This window comes from Rissa tridactyla, chromosome 4 (assembly GCF_028500815.1).
Source record: "Rissa tridactyla isolate bRisTri1 chromosome 4, bRisTri1.patW.cur.20221130, whole genome shotgun sequence".
In the NCBI taxonomy this organism is placed as follows: Eukaryota; Metazoa; Chordata; class Aves; order Charadriiformes; family Laridae; genus Rissa; species Rissa tridactyla.
The window spans coordinates 60,558,011-60,577,855 of NC_071469.1; the positions used below are offsets into that span (position 1 = coordinate 60,558,011).

Sequence of the window (19,845 nt, forward strand, 5' to 3'; positions counted from 1 at the left end):
AGCATCCACCAGACCAGCAGCTGGGCCAGTGCTGTCCTCAGCCTCCCTCCAGCCTCCACCATGGGACCGTGGGCACTGTGTTTACTCTGCACAGAAGCAAGACAGATGGCAGTTCCATCAGCCCAGGAATGCACATACCCCACGAGTCCTCGGTCTCATGTTTCCTCTGCCCTCTGCTCTCACTTCTCTCTCCTGTCCAACACGCACTTTAGCCCGTAGCTCTTTGGGGAAGAGGCTATCGTGTGTGAGGCTGGCCCCGTGCCTGGCCAAACCTGCTTGTCAAATATAAGTGGAGCTGTCAAGCGTCTCCGGCAGAGCAGCGCGCACAGATATCACCGTGCCCCCGGTCCAGCTGACACAGTCACAATGTGCGTCTACCAGGGCAGCCCACATCAAGCAAAAAAATGAGGACATCAGAAGTTATTTTTATTGGCTTCCCTCCACGCAGCTGAATTGTGTTTTCTTTGCTTTGGGTTTGTTTGCTTTAATTTATCTCTCATTACAGGAAAGCATTGGCAAAAGAACCTTGAGCAATCTCCAGTCTCATTAAGTTAACAATGGTTGGGAGAAATCAAAACAGCCTGTATAGTTCAGTCAAAAAACTATAAGCTGAGTTAATATAATACAGTCCATATTGCTACACCTATACTCAGTTTTAAACACAGAAATGATTTTGAGTCATTTGTTTCTGCATGGATTTAAGTGTGCAGATAAGCTGGTCAGGGCTGGGTTTAGCAGCCCTTGCTGCAGCGTGCTGCCTGCTTTGTATCTCTGGTGCAAGGCACTTGCCTGCTACCACTGAAACATGCTTCAGTTCACAATGTAAATGAAATCGAGCCAAGCCAAAAAATTCTTGAAGAAGCAGACTGCATGTTTTTTCAGACCAGATGCGTGGCAATAACCCTGCAGAAACCACATTATGCTCTGACTGACTCAACCCACGCTGCTGCTTCACTGGGGGAAGAGGTATTTGGCCTTGTTCCTCCTTGGAACGGCCATCTATTTAGATGGCCCCTCGTGCCTGGGGTCACAGCCCGGTGCTGAGAATTGATCCTTTCTGTGTCCCAGGGAAAAGAGCTGTGCTGGATTTTACAGACCAGATGAAACACAGATGTGACTGGTCCTTGGACAGATGTGGTGGGCTTGCAGCAGGACACAGACTTGAGCTCAGGCCCAAAGGTCCCCATGCACCCTTCACCCATCAGACCAGCTTAGCTTTTCAATCAGGCTAAGGCAGCAGGTTTGGAAGTGGAAGAGTCTCCTGCCATCCTCCCTTCTGGCATCTACTTATAGCGCTGCAATGCAAAAGGCGTCAGCAAGATGTGGCTCGGGAAGTCCCTGCGTTGGATGCTGCTGGGGGCTGGATGTGACAGAGAGCAACACTGCTGGCACGGCCAGGTCTTGCTTTCTTTCTCTGGCCACTACCAATGGCTGATTTTTGTTTGCAGTGGTGGTTTGCTTTTTTCTTTCACTGTTGAAAAACTTATGTGGCAAGAATAGGAGTGTGCATGAGGAGTGGGCATCTCATTAACAATATAAACCTGTTTAATCACACACTACATGGATGGTTTCAGTTGTATTGGACAATAGTCATTCCAGGACTTCCATCAGACAATGCTGTTACCAAATAGTGCCACCATCCCTGTCCTCCCAGTACCTCTATTGTCATTTGTGACCGATGCAGGATGGGTTCTGTGTGCGAAATGGAGAGTCACCCTGAAAAAGCAGTCCCTGCTCCAGCAGGGTCAACCACAGCCCACCGCCCTTGCAGACGGAGCTAGATATAACATTTTCCTTCTTCTGCATGCCTCTGCTGCGTGCCTGGTGCCTCCCAAAGAGCCAGTCTTCACCCTTAAAAACAGTCATATCCAGGGAAAACCAAATGATAGACATGGGAATCAGTGTGTAAAAGTCTTGCAATCTCTCTTTACGGCAATGAGCCCATAGCTCTGCCACAACAGCTTACTTCCCCTGTACTTTCCCGGTGCCACTGTCGCTGACTGCTCAGTGGATAATTCTGAGTTTCCCTGTTTGTTGCCACAACCCCTTTTACTTTTTTTGCTTCTTCTTTATCTGAAAGTCTCTGTCCTCGAGCAAAGGCAGTGAACTATTACCCCAGGGTTTAACTGCAAGTTTTCCATTTTCCCTGTCCGTGGCTGTTCACGTTGAGTCGGGGTGGCTGCGGCACCCCCATGCTGCCGGACACAAGCTGAACCTGCAATGCAATCAACACACGTTAATTGGCCACATGAACCAGGAAACACAATCCAGGTGTCTGCACAGGGAAAGGACGAGGGTGTGGAAGGCCATCAGGTCTTGAAACACTGTCGTTTTTCTCAAGAGGTTAGCTCCAGCCAGCTAGTATGTTTTGGGGAAGAATTTTCTTCCTGGAACATTTTGGTGTATTCCAGCAAGGGGTCATTTTGGCTGAGGGCTGGGTATCACAGCCTTACAGGTTTGACTTCATTTGTAAATTGTCTTTTGCAGAGTGGAACATGCAAGCTTTTAACTATCCCATGGAAAGGAATGGACAGAGAAAAGTCTCCTTGGCCAAGGAGAACACATCAGCCCAGCCAGGCTGGGCAATACATGGAGGGAATAACCCAAATGCACCCCGTGCCCCGGGGCAGCTGCCCACCTCCACGTCTGTCCAGACCCCTGGGACCCACCTGAAGAAACTCTACAGCTTTGGGATAATTTTGCTTCTGGGCGTTCCCAGAAATCTGACATTTTAAATCACTTCCCTGTATCCAAAACTGACTGCATCTTGCTTCAGAGGGCCTCTCTTGAACCCACGGGCTTTGCACTGCTGTAAACCAGCAGCAGAGGCCAGCCCCACGTGGAGCTTACCAGGAGAGGAAGACTGTCACATGAACGGCATCCCCAAACATGTGCACTCCCTCCCACTCACAACGGGGTCATTTCCCCATTGCAACTAGAATGACCGTTTTTACCACTAAGTAATCCCAGAAAAGCATTTGAGTTTTTTTCCTTAGTCACCATCTCTGTGTCTCTTCCACAGACATAGACACTCTTCCTTCCTGCCTGCCACGACATCTCCCGCAGGTATTAATCTTCCAATTTTAAAAAAAGCACCTCCCAACAGGGTCTGCAAGCTGGGGCCCCCTATCTGTGCTTCCAGCTTTAGCTTCAAATCCTGCTTCTTTGAAACTGAGTCAACAACCTCCAGGGTTATGGGAAGGAAGGAAGAAGTCCGTCACTGTGGGTGCAGTGGCCTCTCCCCACAGGCTGTCCTCCAGAGTGCAGCTGGGACATCCCTGGTGTAAGGCTCACCAGCATGTCTCCATCTCCCTCTCCGTGGTTCTCAGGAATCAAAACTCAAAGCCTTGGGGAGCACAAGGAGGGACCCCTGTGGCCTGAGATACAGAGCTCAAATGTAACATGGGGACTGAGAAAGGAGGAGCGTGTGATACGCTTGGACAGACACATGTTAAAAGCCTTAGGAAAACTGGCAGAAATGTCTCTGTGGCAGATTCAAATGGGAAGGATGCTCTGCATCAACCAACGCAAACCTGTTGGGTGGGCCTTGGAGAAGCACAAAGCAGCTGTATCCCCTTTCCACTGTGGCCCCATGCCCAGGAAAGTGTCCTCACCAGGGCAGAGGTTGGTCAGGCTCCCTCCAGTACAGGGTATGTGTGGCAGTGGCCACAGACCCTGCGGCAAGGGCAGCCCTTGGATGCTTCCAAATAACCTGGAAGACCCCCCACAGCGCCTGGCCTGCTCCCATCAGGTGTCACCGGCACCTGGCAGGGGCCTTTCTCACCTTTCTCATGGTGATGCACCAGGGAAGAGCCAGCCCTGCTCGGCAAGGAGAAATGGCACCTCACAAACCCATTGGTGCTCTTGGAGGGGGTGAGCAAGGGAACAAAGAGGAGATGTGGTTGCTGTAGCCTACTGAGGTTTCCAAAAGGCATTTGACAAGCTGTTGCCAAAGGCTCTAAGAGAAACTGGTAAGCAACAGCATGAGGGAGAACATCTCACAGTGTTGAGTATCGGAGCAAAGATGGGAAATAAAGAGCAATTTTCATACTGGAGGCATGTCCTTCCATGCAGGGTTGTGCTGGGGTCCCTGCAGGAACCCAGGCAGGGTTGGACAGGCAGGAGACAGCTTTTGCAGATGATACCAAATGACTCATGGCAGTGAAGGTGACCTTACGATGCTGAGCAAGCAGGTGTTCAAGCGGCAGAAGAGATCTACGCAAAGGGATGCAAAATTTTTCTTTCACATACAAAACAGGGGAGGCAAATGAGACCGTGGGCACATAGTTCTGTGGAAACACTACCTAACGCAAGGAAGAGAGAAGAAATCTCAAATTAAATGTGAGGAGTTAATCGGAGAGAAAAAAGTGAACAGATCAAGAACAAGAAATTATGCTGTAACAGAACTCATGGCAGCCCCAGCTCGAGGACTGCGCACAGTTTGGGTTCCCCAAATTGGTGCTCACAGAGGAGCAGAAGGTCCAGAGCAAAGGCATGCGGTTAGCAGAGACATGGCAGAGCTTCTGGGTGAGCAGGACAGGACTCTCCAGGCTGGAAACGGGAGAACTGAGGATAGGAGTCTGAAGATTAATGGAGAACTAAAGAGGGTGGAAAGCGAAACCTGTCTCTTCCTACACATGACGTATCAGAGGAAGGTAGCAGACGCCAGACCTAAAACAAGAAAACTGAAGCTTTTTTCAGGCAGTGGGTAATTAGGCTGCAGCAGCTCCTGCTCAGGATGCTGTGGTTGCTAAAAGCTAAGCCGTGTGCAGAAAGCAGGAGACAGGGACGGAGAGGGGGCAGGAGGAACAAAACAACATTGAAAAGTCTTAAATACAGACACTGCTCTGGCTCAGAAAATGTGTAAGCCACAAATTGCTGGCGTCTGGGAGAGTATTTAGAGGTAGGTTGTGCTTCTCCCATCCCTTCTGCTTTCCCTGGGCATCTATTCTGGCCACTGTCATGGAGAGGACGCTGGGCTGGAAAGATATTTGGCTTGACCCGTGCAGTTGTTCTGCACCCATTCCTGGACTCCCCCAGATGTCTGAGGCGCATGGATTGTGTCACTTGGCTCCATACCATGTGAATGTTGTCTTTATTTTAGTAATTTTGATGTAGTGCCCAGAAGTTGAGGAGGAGCAGTGAATGGCTCTAGGAAAGGTCACCCTCAGACTCTGCCAAACCTCAGTCGCGCTCATGTTCAAGCTCAAAAGCAGTCTGGGGAGTCAGATTGGTAAATCAGTCTTTTCATAGTTCTTCCCCAAAAATATCTTCTGTGCTCTTTCATCTTGTCACCCAGCAGAAAAACAAAACAAGGCTGATACTATGTTAAATATAGAAAATGTCTTTACAAGAGAGGAACTGCACTTACAAATTCAAGTCAACTTTAGCTCACCAAAAACTCCCAAATCTTTTTACTGTGGAGTTCTGGTTTTGTGCGATCTTGGAGCTCTGCCTCATGTCCTTATGTGCAGCTAGGACATGTGTTTATACTCCAGTCACGTCAACAAGAACAAACATCCCGAGCAAGCATCACTTCTTGGTTCAATGCCTTGAAAAAGCAGGGCCTTGTGGGAAATTCCACCCTTGCCACAGGCTCTTGGAAGGCCTCGCTTCCCAGGAAGCAATATTAAAATGTAGGTCCTCGATGCCAACAAGCTTCAGACTGGGAAGGACCATCCAGTGGCACAAGGAAATTCCCGTCCTTCCCCTCTGCTTTTATCTGATCCCTGGCAAGGACTTCGACTGTCCCATCTGGTTCCATCCCAGTGTGGTGTGTGGTGAAGAAAACAGAGTCCTGACTTTGAGGAGATGCAAACCCCTCTAGTCTACTCTTAATTATGTTTTTCCTCTCTTTGTTTGCCCTTTCTTTTAGTACAATAGGTCAATGTTTCAAAATTATGTAAGGATAAGAGTGTTCTTCACCCCAGCTCTCCACTCCATCAACCTCCTTGTTACACCATGCTTGGGAACAAACTCTTCAGACAAATTCCACAGAACCTTCACCTCTTATTTCTTTTCAGGCGGGTGAGAAGTGATGATCCATTACACATGAGCTCTAAGTCAGCCCACTGGTTAACGGCGCTGCTGGAAGGGGTCTCTGGGAGCCTCCAGTCCACCTTCCCATTCAAAGCAGGACCATTGCCAATACCAGCTCAGGTCAGCCCATGGTTTTGCCTCGCAAAGTCTTGAAAAACCTTTAAGTGGAGAGTTCACTGCCTCTCTGGGCTGCATCACCTCCTAGGGACAAAGCTTTTCCCTGATGTTGAGCCTGAACATTCCAAACCACAGCCCATGCCCTTTTCCCCTTGGTGTACCACCTGCTGCTATTGAGAAGAGTTTGACTCTGCCTCTGTAGTATCTACCCTTCTTGTAGGTTGCTATCAAATTGTCCTTTATCTTCCTCTTTGCCAGGTTAAGTAAGCCCAGATTCTACAGCCTCTAGTCATCATCCACATGGTCTAGACCCTCAGCTGGACCTTCTCAATGGCAACACGTCCATTACTAGGGCAACTCTCTCCTGCACACGTTTTCAGACGTGGAGAACTTCAGTGGAGATCCTTCTGGCCAACAACTGTGGTTTTCCAAAAGTGGTGGCTGTCAGAGGACAGGCAGATGCCCCTGTCTCCAAGCCCCCTGATGTCGGCTGCTGGCAGAGCCCTGGGGGAGATGCTGGAGGTGTCAGCCTGGGGTCAAGGACTGCCTTTGCTGTTGGTATCTAGTGCCAGCACCTCGGTGGTGCAGCAGTGCTGCCCTATACTGGCAGCCTGGCAGCCCCAGGGGAACCTGGCCAGAAGAGGAACTTGTCCCCAGCCCTCACTTATGGCCACAAGGGAGGTACCCAGCTGCATCTGATCTGAGGCGAAAGGCGAATTTCATCAATACTAAAACCATAGGGGTCCAGCATCGTGCAAAACATTTGAGGCTAACATAAACATCTCTGCATTTATGAAAATGGAAATCAGATGGTGTCTAAGTGAAACCAGAGTGCTGTTTCTTCAGGGCAGCACTCTGTCATTTCTCCACGGATGGGGGAGCTGCTCTGGGAAGAGTACAGTTTTTCCAACCAAATTACTCAAGCTATGCTATGCCTTCATCAGCAGCTACAGCCTTGCTTTGACACAGTATTTAAAGCATGCAAAAATATGAGCTTGCGTCATGCCTGGCAGCCTTAACTGTTTCCAAAGGCTTGAGAAGACATGTGTTTTCCCAGAATCACTGCTTTTCCCGCATCCTTACAGTCCTGAAATACAACTCCAGCATTCTGAGATAGGAGAGGAAAATCCCTAAACACATACCTTAACCCCAGAGGGTTTTTGGCAGCTCAGCCTCCACTGGAGACCAGGACACACACAAGCCAGACACCAGCTGGGGTTTGCCTGCCCGACCTTGCAGCGAGACGGGACAGACAAACCCCCTGCACCCCTCTACAGCTGGGACACACACGGCAAAACATGGCAGGGCATGTAGCAGCAGTGCCGCAGCTTTAAAATGGGAACTGAAGCACAGTGTTGCTATCCGACAGCTCTTCCCAGGGCCATGTGTGCGCCAAGGTCTCCCCAGGCATCCTGCAGCCTGAAGCTCAGCTGCAGAAATGATTTATCGGGAGTTCACCCTCTCAGGGTAGTTCCTGTTCCCAAAACAGCCCTGTGCTGCCCCAGAGGCTGGCAGCATGGGAGGCACCCTCTGGGCTATCCTCCTTCTCACACCTCTTATACCCCCCACTCTGCTATTTTGGAGACACCCCCTTTTCCTTCCAGGGCCCTTCGTTCTGCTACCCCCCCCTTCCAGGGAGGCACAATCTAGCCATACCTGTGGGCTGCCCTGCTTCCGCCCCGGGGATGTCCCTCATGAGCCCGAGCCTCCATGGATGCCTTTGGAAGTGGTCCTCATCCCTGCACTGAGCATGCACTGCTCAGCACTGCTTTCCCGATCCCCTTCTTCATGGGGTGGGAGAACGGATCCGGCCCTGGGCAGAGGAAGGTGGGCACCGGGGATGGGGAGACCAGAGAGACGCCAATTCTCAGGACAAGAGGAGCCGGAAAACTGAGTTGGTGGGGGCAGGTTGCAGCAGACACAAATGTGACAGGAGAGACCCCGGGGCAGGTCTGTCTGAAGAAAAGGTGGAATTTAAAGGAGTCGGCAGCTCCTCAGGAAATAATATTTCAGGCATGAAGAAATCTGCCTGTGCAGAAGGAGGATGTGCAGCGTGATGGGAATTCAGCTGAATCATAAATTCCTTAATGCCCTGAAGTTTAAGAAGGAATTAACAGAAAGAAAACAAGTTATTCAAATTCCGGGAGATTCATATAAAATTGTGGCACAAGCATCTGGGGAGCAACTGGAAAGCTGAAGCAGAGATGCCGGTACCAAGGGATGAGAGGCACCGGGGGAACACAACTGTAAGTGCTGGGAGGTGCATCTGCTCCAGCAGCAGCCTTGGCTTAAGCAGCCTCTGTCACCCCCCAGCACCACTGTCCCCTCTCCAGCCCCCAACGCCTGCACTAGCACCGGCGGGGGGAGGGGGGACACGCGGTGGGGGCTGCTCACGCCAACCACGCTGACAAAAAAATTAAATGAAATAGGCTAACGCTAACAAACTGTGCGTCCAACTGCTGCCTAAATAAACCGGAGACTTCCAGAGGTGGATTTCATCCACCTACCTTGTCCCAGCACAGCATGTTTGGAAAATTGGTTGAAGCCATCTCATAGCCATCCACTGCAGTGGCCAAGAGGGAGGTGGCTTCCTGGGCAAAGGCGTACAGTGCTGATCTTAAAAGATGGGGAGGAATAAGCCCTGGGGTTATTTCCTAGAAAAATATTGGTAGAATTAAAGAGTTTGAAGCATGAGAACAATACCAAGGCAATACACCAAGATTGTTTTAATCAAATTTGTTCTGCATAAATCTAATATCTTTCCCTCCATGGCAGGAGTTTCTCCTCCCTGAGAGCAGAGTGGCTGCAGATGTTGGGAATCTTGACTTTAGTAAGGGTTTTAACGCTGTTTCAAGTACCATTCATGTAAATAAGTGAGGTAAGGACTGTGCTCCCCGCCAGTGGCAGCAGGGATGAGGCAGCGGAGCAGGAGTGTGTCACTGCTGGCGGTGGCTCGGTGCAGGTCTGGGGAGCATCACACATCTGTCTGGGCATACAGACCTTGGGCTGGGGGTCTGCTCTTGCAAAGCTCCTGGGAGGCAGACACGAAACGGCACGGAGAGTTGTGATCAGAACAAAACTGTACAGGGTGTTGAGTGTGAGTCCACAGGCGGCTGGTCTGAGCCAGGCTCATTAATGATTTGGATGTTGAAATGCAGAGGATGCTCATGAGAGCTTCAGGGACTGCAAGTGTGGTGGCCAGGGGTAGGGGACAGGATCTGATCTTGCAATTATCTAGGAAAAAAAATAAATCAATAGGATGCAATTTAAGCAGGACAAGAACAGCATAGAGCAATGACATAGAAGTAAATAAAAAATGGCACAAATACAGGGAGGAAATTGCCCGCCCAGTAATAATTTGCAAAAACTCAAACACCCTGGAGTAATGACGGGTCATGGACGGGCTGTGTCAACACATTGCTGTGAAAAAGGAAACCGCGAGCTGGGACTTGCAAAAAGGAGTGACACCTGGACCACACGGAAAGAAACTCTCCTGCTCCAGCTGCCGTCGTCGAAACTCAGCTACTGTACAGTATCCACTCTTGGCACTCCAGAGTCCAAAAGACAAGAGAATGACTCATGGTGCAGAAACATGACATCTGAGAAAGCATTGAATGAACAGTATAACTTAATTTAGGAAAGACAGTGCGGCTAGACAAGATGTTGGCCCCCAGACAGGTGAAAAACACTTCTAGAAAGAAATGCAATAAAGGGAAGGCAAGGCAAGGCAAGGCAAGGCAAGGCAAGCAAAGCTGTCGTTGTAGAAATTCAGCTTCATGCTGGCTTTGATCTCAAGCCCTGGTTGTGTGATGGCAGCTCTTCCCCAGTCACTCTTAGGAAACCACTTGCTCAAGGCTTCCTCATATCTTGTGACAGCAGAAGGTTTGACAGCAGCTCTGCGCTTGTCCGAGGCCCTGGTTTTTGAGCAGGCAATAGGGGAAAGGGTGCCAGAGCTCTGCCCCTCGAGCCCCTGTCTGCCCCAGAGAACATGGGCATTGGCTCCTGCAGTCACTGTCACCTCTCCTCCCTCCCTACCACGCAGAGACATTTCCCACTGTGCCCACAGAGTAATCCCGGCCCATGTGGCTATCAGGCCCTCTTGGGGAAAACATCTCGGTCATGACTATTTTTAATTATGAACTCGCAGCCTGAGCTCCACCTGCCTGGGCTTGTTTTGTTTAAGAAGGAGCCAAGAAGGAGCTGCTGGCACGGCTGGTTATCAATGACCATGCAGGACATAAAACAGAGCAGGAAGCTGTGGCCAGGAACAGTCTCTATAAAGAAACCACCATCGAGTTCAGCTTCAATTTAGTGCAGCCTGTTTCTCACAGCATTTCTCCCCTTGCAGCGTAGACTCCTGCTATGGGACCCCGCCCCCCCCAGGACTGGGCACAGGGATTAGCCAGAGGCAAGGGACAGCCAGGACAGCCACATCCCCAGGATGAGCAAACCCCACTGCAACAGGGGGGTTTGACTGCAGGGCCTTCCCCAGGACAGGGAAGGAACAAGCTGTAGCCGGGGAACCTGTGGGATTGGGTGGGATTTAGCCACAGGGGCAGGGCCAGGATGGGGGCAGACTTGGACACAGCGCTTTCGCCGGGGCTCAGACCCCAGGGAGAAAAGACGAGCGAGCTGGCGGGGATTTTACTGGAGACATAAGTAGGAGCACGACGGGAGAAGGAGGCGCCCCCACAGTGACCCCTCCGCCACGGCGCAGAGCGGCTCCCAGTGCCCAGCCCCGCTCTGCATCCCCCCGGCAGGAGGGAGCGGGGTGAGCCTGCAGGCGAGGGGCTCCGCAGCCCCCCGAGGGCTGGGGGACCGGGCAGCGCCCCCCGCCTCCCAGGGCCCGCACTGGGTGTTTGGGCAGGACACAAGTATGTATTGGGTTTGCAGTGCTCCGAACAGGAGGGGGAAAGGGAATTTGCCCCTGCATTTTTAAGCGGGGGGGACTGTAGGAATGGGCTCGAGAGTAATGGATACCAGTTAGGAATGGGGCAAGAGTCTTGCTGGCACCGGGCGTGTCCTCATAAGGGAGAAACCCTCCACGTCTTACACCGCCGGCCGTGCACGGTGTCCCCTGCAGGCCGGTGACAGCCCGGGGCAGAGCGGCGGGGGCGGGACGGTGCGGCCCCGCCGGTCCCCGGCAGCGACGGGCGGGTGAGAAACCGGCCGCGGGTCCCCGCGGCCCCCAGCACCCCCCCGGGGGGACGAGCATCCCTCCCCGGGGCACAGCCCTGCTGCCCCCCCCGCAGCCGGGCTCCCGGGGGCGCGGCCCCGGCTCCCCCCGCACCGGCGGCCCCACGCCTGGCAGCGGGCGGCTCCCGCTGTTCCCGCAGGTTTTACCCCCATCTAGTGGCGGGTCCCAACCCGACAGGGACACCCCAACGGCAACGAAAAGGCACCCGAGGGGGGGACGACGGCAGCTTGGCTTCAGGCTGGGGCAACCAGGCCTCCTCGCTTTTTGAGGGGGGGGGACAGGGTGACTACGGGCAGGGCTGGGGCTGGGCTCTGCCCGGGAGCAGGCAGCACAGAGCAGCCCCTCTGCCAGGGGAGCTGCTGGGGCAGGGTTCAGGCGAAAAAGGAGAGCTTATTAACAGCTGAAATTAATTAAAGGGGAGGGGAGCCCCAGCTCGGGGTCACATCTTGACAGAGAGGTGGTCTCTGTCTTTGCAATTCCCTTCGTGCTGCTGCTCTTAGGGAGAACCGGCAGAGACGGTGTCCTGGAAGCCGGCCCAGGGCCACATCCAAGGCACCCGGACAACCTGCAGAAGACAGTTCATCATTAAAGGATCATGAAACATGGTTACAATAAGGCCCCTGAGGCCATCACCGTGTGGATTACCGGCTGAGTCAGCCCCAGTGGGGGCTCTGCATCACGGATGCACACTCGGGGGGTACAAAGCGGCAGGGAGGTCAGGAGATCTCCAGCTGCCTGAGCAGCAACTGCCCGCACCATCTTTGAAGACAGGCAGGTCACAGTACGGAGGAGAGGGGTCACAATCATCACAGCAGGGGATGGGCCCTTTCCCGTCCCCCCACGCTACACAGGACCAAGCTGCAGACAAGCGCTGCGGTTGTGGCCGTGTCCTCCCCATTGCAGTGTGTGCTTTAGCCTCGTGTCCAGCCATCACTGCTGCCTCTCCACAGGAGTACCCAGGGCAGGCGGCATCCCTCAGCCTCCCCATCTCCTCAGACAAACCAGCCCCAAACCAGTCCCCAGCTGCTCCGTCCAAACAGCCTGGAGCTGCTGCGGGGAGACCCATGGGTGCGATGAGCAGCTCAGCCCTGGGGGGCACATGTGGCAAGGGTGAGGCCACTGACACATGTGGCAGGATTGCAAAACGCAGACTTGTGCAACACCAAAGCTTCTTCCATGCTGATCTTCACACCAGGCAGAGCACAGCCCTCAGCCTGGGCACAGAAGTGCCCTCCCCCTTCCATAGAGCTTTTAACGAAGAGCTCATGTTTAGCGGCTCCTTTCTGGGCTGCAAACCTCAGCGTGGGCTCAGCCTTCCCCTTGGCAGACCCAGCTCTCCCTCCCAAGTTTGGTTGATGCTGGATGAGACCCCCAGCAGACATGAGCGAAATGGGCCATGGACCCATAAGCAGGAGCCACAGCCGATGTCTGGGAATGGAGATCCAGCTCTTTCTCTGCACTGGGCAGTCTGGAGGGGAATAAAATGACGTCATTCAGCATAGAACAAGCCCGTTTTGTTAGGCACAAAAGATCAGTGTGGAGAAGTTCAGAGGGTATAATCCAGTGAAGGAAAAAAATCTGATACCCATCTGTGAACCAAGATTTGCTTTACATTTTTCCCAAAACCCTGTAAGGATATATGATATGACAAGCCGCTCCAGACAGTCTGCTCTTGCAAAAGTCCTTGCAAAAAAACTTTGTCCCAGCCCTTAAATGCAGGGGTTTTCCCAGCAGCTGGTTTAAACCCAGGCCATTTATTCGAACTGCTGGCAGCCTGGCACCCCTTGTAGAACAGCCCGTCCAGGCGACAGGCAGCGGCCCCTGCGCAGGCAGGACAGGCAGGACAGGCAGGCCCATGCTCTCTGCGATGCTTTGGATGGCAGCGAGCAAACTGTGAGCGAGGGAATGGCTCCGTCCAGCGGGGACAAGGGGGCAGCTCGGGGAGGGTGGCTGGGAACAGGCTGGAAACTGCAAGATTTGGGATAGCAATAGGAGACAGAAGAGTTAGCTGGCGGGGGAGAGGTAACCGCCTCAGAGCCCCTGGGAACGAAAGAGAAGAGGCGAACCCATGAGGAACTATTTATTTTGGCTGTTAATTTGCTGCCACAGAAGTGGAGCCAACCTCTAGGGTCAATGGGATAGAGGTGGTGGGGAGGCACACGGGGGCGAGAGCAGGAGTGTGGCTTCCGGTGCCCATATGGCCTTAGGTCAGATTAAGCCAACTAAAACCTTATCCTCAAGCCCTTCACTGCAGCAGGAGCCCCGACGGCTGCGGAGAGGGAGGAAATCAGCCCCTCTGGTCCTGGCTCCCCAGCGCAGTCTCTCGGCCTCTCCTCCGTGCGCCCGCGGGCTCCAGCTGTTTTATAAAGCACACGACACATCGTGACAATTCTGCTAATTGCTCTCTTTTGCAATCTTCCCCCCAAACTGCCCATTATTTGGCTGTCAGAAATCTCTACTTGCTCTGTCATCCTGATTTACCCCAGAATTCCCAACTTCTTGTTTTCCTGCAAGTCTCACACCGTGGTAAGGGGCCACTCACAGCCCACACAATTGATAGGCCACGCAGGCATGTACCCCTGTAATACCCCATAATAATAATGCAAATAATAAATATAAAAGAGCCACGGCCCTTTTCGTGTCCCAGTGCCACTAGATGGCACCAGGTGTGTACCCTTCCCAGCCCGGGGTGTCCCCAGGGCCACTGGGGGAAAGTGGGGGGACCCAGCGCAGCCCTTGGTGCAGCACAAGAGACATCCAGCCGATGGCGGTGCCTCCTTCTCCTCCTTCCCGCAGGGACCATGGGGTGCTGGGGTAAAGGCAGACATTTAAGCCTTAAAATCAAACCTTCAGCAACGTGCTAGGGTGTTTCCCCGTGGGGGAATTGCCCGTGGTGGCTTTTGTCGTGTTACTGATCCCATGCACGCTCCCATCCCCACCCGTGGGTCAGGCATCGCTCCCCAGCGGGGGGGTGGCAGAGCCCGGCGCTGGAGATGAAAGCCTCAGAGGTGCGTGCAAATTATTCCAGTTAATATTGGGATCGATGTTTCTCCACATCGACAGGCTTCTCTTGGGAGGGAGGAGGAAAGGGAATAAACCACAATTTTCTATATCATTTTGCAATCAGCAAGTGGCTTGCCTGCTCTGATGTCTCATGGGTTTAGGGATTGATTCTCCTCGTGCGCATTTGCTATCCAATGCCAGTCAGCATGTGCCAGATCCTCAGTATTACCTGCTTTTTCACCACCAAGTCCTCCATTCACTGCCATGTATCCTTGGCAAAGCCACTGAGTAAACTGGGGAAGCGCAGGTGGCACCTCAGCAAATGTCAGGTCTTTCCTCAGACCTTGCAGCATAATTAAGGAGCGTCTGTTTTCCACTGTCTTCAGCATCGAGCACTGAAGGTGACCCTCTGAGACAGGAGCTCAAATGACAGGGGTGGCTGGTGAAGCTCTACGGCACGCAGCACTTCAAAGTGACCAGCCAAACCCCTGCCCCGAGCAACCTGGGGGACATGAGTGACACATCGTTGCTCATCACACAACCCATCAGCCCAGTGCAGAGCCAGAGAGGCGATGGATGGAGAGCAGCTCCCAAAAAAGCCAGACCATCAAACCACGAGGAGCACCGTGTCACTCCCTGCTGACCGTGTCCCTGGGGCTGGCACATTAGGGTGATGGGTGAGGACAGCAGTGGCATGACCCAGGCACCAAGGGGATCCCTGTGAAACTTCAAGTGCAGAGGGAGTGGGAGAGGGTCTCTGCGCAGGGAGCCTCCGGGTGCTGAGCTCCAAGAGATCCTGTCCTGCCCGCAGCGGTGGGTGCTGATGGACATGAGGGCCGGCGGGAGATGCTCACTGAGGCTCCATGGTGGCCCTGGCACGCTGATGGCAAGGGCAGTGCTGCCCCTGCCCGCATCCCCAGGCCACGAGATGATCCAGCGGAAGGATCCTAAGTGTGACCCTGCTTCCCGGCTCTCTGCAGAGAGTACCACAAATCCCACCCAAGCGCTTTAACCCTGGCCTAGGCTGAAGGCTAGAAAAAGGAGACTGGGTCACTTGGGAAGGTCAGGGCACACGGCAAAGCCGGCTAAAATCCCCCCCCAAAACAAGGAAAATCCCTCCTCCCCCTTCCCCACAGCCTTCCCTCCCCTCCCTGACCACCTCAGATAGCCCCAGCATCCCCTCTGCTGTCACCTCCCGTCCCGGGGAGCCACTGGGAGCCTCCCCACACACCATCTGCTCTCCCCAGGCGACTTGCGGGTGGCCGAGGACATCCCTCCCACACCATCTGCCTCCACACCAGGCAGCCTCTCCCCATCACCCCCCCATCCCCACCCCAACCGATGTCCCCAGGCCCTCCAGCTCAGGAAAACTTCACGCATGCCACCAGCGTCAAACCTCATGGACAAATTCAAGTCTTTATTTGCCCTGCCACACGAGTGGATGGTCTGCACAGGGTGGAGAACCTTGCCGCTAAGAAACCTCACTGAAAGTGCTGCTTCTCCAGAGACACAGAGAGAGCAGAAGGTGCTGCCCTTCCCCTGCCCACCCAGCGAGGACAGGCACAGTGGCAGCTGTGATGGGGCAGGGCTTGTCCTCAGCCATCTCATCCGCAGGGTCAGTAGCGGCAAGCCCGGTGACCCTCACGGATCCCAGCCACTGCTTGCAAGCAGAGCATACCCTCATCTGACAGCAAATGTCAAATGGCAGAGACGTATGTAGCAATCGACATGGACATGGCAGGAGCCATCCACATGCCGTGGGATTATTTTTAGCCTGGCCGTGATCGAAATGTCAGAGGGGGTTTTTATTTATTTTCTCTGGAAGGCTCGTTGCTTGAAATCCCCATCGGCAGAGGCTGACACTGACCCTGCTGTCGCAGCCGGGTCTGTCATCCCTTCCCACCCTTGAAAAAAACATGCAATTAGGCAGGAGGGGAGGGTGACTTGCTCAGTTGTGCCCAGCAGGGCTGGCACCCTTGGGAGGGCAGGCGTCCATCCAGCCCCACAGCCCGACCCGCGCCCACCTGGCCAGGCTGCAGCTCCACCAGCTCCCCACGTCCTGGCAAAGGTCTCACTGAAGCTGCAAGGAACAGCTATAAAATGCAAGGGACGCGGGAGCTGGGCCTTTGAAGCAGACATGCAGACAGGAGGGGCAGGCAGGCCACGGGTCGCTCTCGCTGCCCTTTAACGATGCGAGCGTAACGATGCCAAGGTCTCATGGTACCCCAAAAGCCCACCGAGGACTCCCTGGAGATGGAGCAGCCTGTTCCTTCTCGCTTCCCTGCCGCTCGCCCCACGCTCAGCGCTGTGCCAGGAGGAAAGTTCACGACAATTATAAACCTGCCCCAGCTCCTGTCAAGCTCACAGGACCCCGTCTGCATGGAAGGCTCCGGGCGGACAAGTTGCCCCTGAGCAGGACACCCGTGTCCCCGGGGTGACAGCAAGGGCACGGCAGAGCGTGGCAGCACCCACCCGGGTCTGCGCGTTCCCAAGGTCCCAGGGCCTGATACATCCCCTGCCTCGCACGTTGGCGGGTTACGCACAAATTTGCCCCTTTTCTTGTTGGGGAAGCAGATTGAAGGGGAAATGGCTGCTCAGAAAAACACTGGCACGCCTGAGGTAGCAGAGGTTTTTTGCTTGTTTACACGGCCAGAGAGGAGCGGTAATGGCCTATATTAACACAATAGCAAAGGAGGGCCTTGAACCAAATCCAGCTTGGAGGTTGTGACCAGTCCATAGATAACTGGGAAGAAAAGTCAGTGTTTTCCCGGCAGAACTGCCTATTTACATCTGAAAACAGCACAGACCTTGCCCGGAGGCTGGGACAAACAGCTCCTTTCATTGCCTGCTTCCCATGAGGCTTTCCCCTCCCTCTCCAAGAGGAAATTTCCAGTAACTGAGGTATACAAATGAATGTAAAACTCTGCTCCAGAGCCAGCTGTAAAACTCATATAGGAAGAGTTCCCCATCCCACAGCCAGCACCACGGCAGGCTGCCCCCAAAGCCTGTCACAGCCTTTGTGTGTGGGGAGCAAGGGAAGAAGCAGCTCTCTCCATCCCTCTGGTGCAGGTCAGGCTTCAGGGGGTGGATCCAGGTGCCCAAACCCACAGGCACCACCGACACCATGGGCTAGGCAGGATTCCCTAATGGAGGGTCCTGGGTCCCTGGGGGAGGTTGTGATGCCATGTCATCTGCTAGGACACCGTGTGGTGCAGCAGTCCCTGGTTTTGTGTGAGATTGCATGAAACAAGGGATGGAAACAGAGAGAAATTTGGCAAGGGAGAACCTTCCTCCTCCTCCACACACCACCATGCCACATCCTGGGAATAACCACCAGGACTCAGCTAAGCGGCAATCTCTAGGAAATTTTGAAGGAATGTCTTTCCGCCATATCCCATTCATCTTCCACCTGGACTTTGCATAGAAACATTTGAGCCATGTGGTTTTCCTACAAAAGTGCAGGAACTGTGTCTTCCACAGCTGTCAGGCTTCTCTGTGCATCCGACTGTCCCCGACGGTCCCTGAAGCTTTCAAGGAGCTGTGATTGCAGATGTTGCCACGTGGGAGCGAGACCTCATGTTTCTCCCAGCAGGCCTGAGGGAAAGCAAGAAAAAAGCTGGGTAATTAAATAGCACTCATCAGAACACGTGCAAGAGTCAAACAGCAAAAACATCCCTCCTATACACAGACTCCTGCATAAAGCTGTATCGATATTTACCTGCTGAAAATCTCCAGGTTCTGGGCTACGCTGGCTAATACACTGCACGGGCCTGCAGCTGTGGGCAGCATCCCCGCTGCTCCCTGCCCACTCTCGCCAAACCTGCTCACTCCTCTTCTGGGAGGTCATTTCGTGCTGACGTGAGACAACCAAAGATAACAGCTTTCCAAAGTCCTCCCAGCTCCACATGCAGAAGGGACAAATAAGCACAAGTATTGTGCTCCTGGCTGGGAGAAAGGAGATGAATCCCAATGTACCCACAGGTCACACCCCAGAGCATGGCAGCAAAATAGCAGGGCTGGGATGGAAGCAGGAAGGTGACCTTCCTTTGAGCACATCCCGTAACTGATTTCACCGTTACTGCTACCCTTGAGCTCGGGTGAGGCTACCAACCTGTGCTGCACACGTGCTTCCACTGCAGCCAGGTCTTCTGGGATTTGGGAGCCTATTTACCCAAAGGATTTCAGCAAAGAGGAGATATAGTGACTTACAGTGTTTTAAAAACATGTTCCTGAATATCTTTTCTGAAGTGAAGGTGATGCCATGGGTAATTTCTTTAAAGGAGGGTATAAAAGTAGGTGGCTGATAGCCAGCTCATTATATCAGGATCAGTTTTCATTAGGAAGGGAAAGCTTGTGTGCTTATTAATTGTTTTTCTAATTGCTTTCTCTCCCTGCTACCAGGGTAGCCCGCTGTCTGCTTGTGCCTGGAGGCCCCAGGTCAGAGTCCTGTGTAACTCATCCCTGATCTGCTAACATGGGGAACTATAAATAAATGGTGACACCGGAGAGCAGAGGAGGAGGTAGAAAGGGACTGTGTTTCTCAACCTGAGATACTCAGTCTAGTCAGCTTATCCAACAGCAGGTGACTGGTGACAGTCTGTAAATATTAACCGAGGGGGACTATTTCTGAGAGCTGAGGGCTCTGGCCTGGCAAAGCTAAAATAAAATTCTATGGCTCTGAGCTAGAGCTGGACAAATTTGGACTAAAAAGAAGTGGCAGATTATTTAAAGTGATGCAAACAGCTGCATATTCTCCAATAAGAAGTATTTTTAAACTATGAGAACCTGCTTAGTTTTGGGATTTGCTGCAGCTTACCCCAAAAAAATAAAAATTTCCAATTTGCGACTGCAAAGGAATCCCTTGGGAAACTCGAAGGAGATTGCAGGTGCTCCAAATGAGCTCTAGCAATTCACGCCAGGGGATTTAAGACCTTACGGTGACAGTCATCCCTCTGACTTTTATCCCTCCTCCCTTCTGCCACCGGCTGCTGCTGCCAGCACGGAGGGGGCATGCACAGTCACCTGAACGGGACCAAGTCGGGCTTAATTAATACAGCTCTGACGGAGGGGGCAGCAGCGGGGCTCACACATCCCTCCCCTCAGCACCAGGGAAGCAGGAGGATCAAGGAGGAGAAAATCCCTCAGCACGCCCTGTCAGGAGGCAGCAGCACTTGCCTGGGAGACCCTGCCCGTGCACACATGGTAAGAGCTGGGAGGGAGGGGATGCTGCCGAGAGACCTTGCTGCAAGGACACACAGGCGGGAGTGAAGGACCACCGTCAGGAAGAGCCCTGTCTTCTCCTTTGTCCCTGCTGTAACCTGAATCACACACCTAAGCATTGGGTGCCCTGCACTGCCTACAACACAGTGCTTCATGACATGGAAATTTGCAGGTGGAAAGAGGGAAATAGAACTGGCGTATACAGCACTGAGGACCTCGGGGAGGTGACGCTACAGCCATAGTTGTTCCACCTCCCTGAAAGCAAGGAA

The 19,845-nt window shown here is 53.2% G+C and overlaps 1 protein-coding gene across 7 annotated transcripts in view; it reads right to left on the minus strand.

Moving 5' to 3' along the window:
* Positions 1-15,772: 15,772 nt before the first annotated feature.
* LOC128909089 (exocyst complex component 3-like protein) overlaps positions 15,773-19,845 on the minus strand; it is a 43,750-nt gene continuing 39,677 nt past the window's right edge. For all 7 annotated transcript variants that reach the window (XM_054200302.1, XM_054200301.1, XM_054200300.1 and 4 more), the window contains one exon: positions 15,773-17,950. The gene's annotated coding sequence lies outside the window, so the exon portion shown is untranslated. The remainder of the gene's footprint in view (positions 17,951-19,845) is intronic.